At 35.7% G+C, this 3,331-nt stretch overlaps 1 non-coding gene across 1 annotated transcript; it reads left to right on the top strand.

Moving 5' to 3' along the window:
* The first annotated feature begins 2,760 nt into the window (after positions 1 to 2,760).
* On the top strand, positions 2,761 to 2,867 carry LOC124981453 (U6 spliceosomal RNA). Its single transcript, XR_007107977.1, has one exon. It is a non-coding gene; the product is annotated as a U6 spliceosomal RNA (small nuclear RNA).
* Positions 2,868 to 3,331: the final 464 nt, after the last annotated feature.

Here is a 3,331-nt window from a genome sequence, read left to right as displayed (position 1 = left end):
ACCAGGAAATTCCACCAGAAAACTTTTAGAACTCATAAGTGAATTCAGTAAAGTAGTGGGATATAATATCAATGCACATAAATCTAATGCATTTTTATACATAAGTGATGAATCTTTGGAAAGAGAAATTAGGAAAACTACCCCATTCACAATAGCATCGAAAAAAATAAAATACTTGGGAAACAATCTCACAAAAGAGGTTAAAGACCTCTACAATGAGAACTACAGAACACTAAAGAAAGAAATTAAAGAAAACCTTAGAAGATGGAAAGATCTCCCATGTTCTTGGATAGGAAGAATTAATATTGTCAAAATGACCATACTACCAAAAGTGCTATACAGATTCAATGCAATTCCAATTAAAATCCCAATGACATACCTTACAGAAATAGAGCAAGCAATTATGAAATTCATCTGGAAGAATAAGAAACCCAGAATAGCTAAAGCAATCCTTGGCAGAAAGAGTGAAGCAGGGGGTATCGCAATACCAGATCTTCAACTCTACTACAAAGCAATAGTAACAAAAACGGCATGGTATTGGTACCAAAATAGAAAGGTGGATCAATGGTACAAACCCAAATAAATACAATTTTCTCATACTAGACAAAGGGGCCAAAAATATGCAATGGAGAAAAGATAGCCTCTACAACAAATGGTGCTGGGAGAATTGGAAATCCATATGCAACAGAATGAAACTAAACCCATATATCTCACCATGCACAAAACTAAACTCAAAATGGATTAAGGACCTCGGAATCAGACCAGAGACCCTGCATCTTATAGAAGTAAAAGTAGGTCCAGATCTTCAACATGTCGGTTTAGGACCAGACTTCCTCAACAGGACTCCCATAGCACAAGAAATAAAAGCAAGAATCAATAACTGGGATAGATTCAAACTAAAAAGCTTTCTCTCAGCAAAGGAAACTATAAGCAATGAGAATAAAGAGCCTACAGAGTGGGAGAAAATCTTTGCCAATCATACTCCAGATAGAGCACTAATCTCCAGAATCTATAAGGAACTCAAAAAACTCTACACCAAGAATGCAAATAATCCAATCGACAAATGGGCTAAGGAAATGAACAGACACTTCACAGAAGAAGATCTACAAGCAATCAACAAACATATGGGAAAATGTTCAACATCTCTAGTAATAAGAGAAACGCAAATCAAAACTACCCTAAGATTCCATCTCACCCCAATTAGAATGGCGATTATCAAGAATAAAGCAACAACAGGTGTTGGCGAGGATGTGGGGAGAAAGGTACACTCATACATTGCTGGTGGGGCTGCAAACTAGTGCAGCCACTCTGGAAAGCAGTGTGGAGATTCCTTAGAAAACTTGGAATGGAACCACCATTTGACCCAGCTATCCCACTCCTTGGCCTATACCCAAAGGACTTAAAATCAGCATACTACAGAGATACAGCCACATCAATGTTCATAGCTGCTCAGTTGACAATAGCCAGATTGTGGAACCAACCTAGATGTCCTTCAATTGATGAATGGATAAAGAAACTGTGGTATATATATACAATGGAATATTACTCAGCCATAAAGAATGATAAAATTATGGCATTTGCAGGCAAATGGATGAAATTGGAGAATTCATGCTAAGTGAGATAAGCCGATCTCAAAAAACCAAAGGACGAATGATATCACTAATAAGTGGATGAAGACACATAATGGGGATTAGTGGGAGGGGTTAGTGTTAGGGTTAGAGTTAGGGTTAGGGAAGGGGGCAAGAATGGAGGAAGGACTGTATAGAGGGAAAAGAGGTGTGGGAGGGGTGCGGGGAAGGGAAAAAATAACAGAATGAATCAAACAACATTACCCTATGTAAATTTATGATTACACAAATGGTCTTTACGCCATGTACAAACAGAGAAACGACATGTATCCCATTTGTTTACAATTTTTTAAAAAATCTGGCAAATTGCCTACAAAAATATATTTAAAAGATAGGGCACCATGATCAAGTGGTATTCATCCCAGGGACGTGAGGTTGGTTCAATATAAAGAAATTGATAAACATAATTCATCACATCAACAGACTAAAAACAAGAATCATATAATCATCTCAATAGATGCAGAAAATAACATTTGACAAAATACAGCACCCCTTCATGTTTAAAACACTAGAAAAACTAGGAATAGTAGAATCATACCTCAACATTAAGAAAGCTATATATGCTATATATGCTAAACCCAAGGTCAACATAATTCTAAGTGTAGAAAATTTGAAAGTATTCCCTCTAAAAACCAGAAAATCATAAGGATACCCTCTTTTATCACTTCTATTCAACATAGTCCTTGAAACTCTAGTCAGAGCAATTAGAAAGGAGAAAGAAATTAAAAGGATAAAAATAGGGAAAAAAGAACTCAAGCTATCACTATTTGCCAATGACATAATTCTATATTTAGAAGATCCAAATAATTCCACCAGCAAACTTTGAGAACTAATAAATGAATTCAGCAAAGTAACATGATATAAAATCAAAACCCATAAATCAAACACAGTACTATACTTCAGTGACAAATCCACTGAAAGAGAAATTGAGAAAACTACATTAGTCTGAAAAAATAAATAAAATACTTGGGAACTAATCTAACAAAAAAGGTGAAAGAACTCTACAATGAAAACTACAGAATATTAAAGAAAGAAATTGAAGAAGACCTTAGAAGATGGAATGATCCCCATGCTGTTGGAGAGGCAGGATTAACATTGTCAAAATGGCCATACTATCAAGAATGTTACGCATGTGCTTGCTTCAGCAGCACATATATTAAAATTGGAACAATACAGAGAAGATTAGCATGGCCCCTGTACAAGGATGACATACAACTTCATGAAGCATTCCATTAAAAAAAAAAAAGAGTGTTATGCAGATTTAATGCAATTCCTATTAAAATCCCAATGACATTCCTCATAGAAATTGAAAAAGCAATCATTAAATTCATTTGGAAAAAAAAGAGACCCGGAATAACCAAAGCAATCCTTAGCAAAAAAAAGTGAAGCAGAGGGCATCACAATACCAGACCTTTATATTATAGAGGCATAATAACAAAAATGGCATGATACTGGCACCAAAACAGACACATAGACCAATGGTACAGAATAGAAGACACAGAGACAAACCCACATAAATACAGTCATCACTTACTAGACAAAGGTACCAAAAAAATTCACTGGAGAAAAGAGAGCCTCTTCAACAAATGGTGCTGAAAAAACTGGAAACTCATAAGCACAAGAATGAAATTAAAACCCTATCTCTCACCCTGCACAAAACTCAAAGTGAACCAAAGACTTAGGCACTAGAACAGAGACCCTGC

The sequence above is a fragment of the Sciurus carolinensis genome, chromosome 3 (genome assembly GCF_902686445.1).
Source record: "Sciurus carolinensis chromosome 3, mSciCar1.2, whole genome shotgun sequence".
NCBI lineage: Eukaryota > Metazoa > Chordata > Mammalia > Rodentia > Sciuridae > Sciurus > Sciurus carolinensis.
The sequence above is the reverse complement of the archived record's forward strand: the minus strand, read 5'-3'. Positions and strand labels throughout refer to the sequence as shown.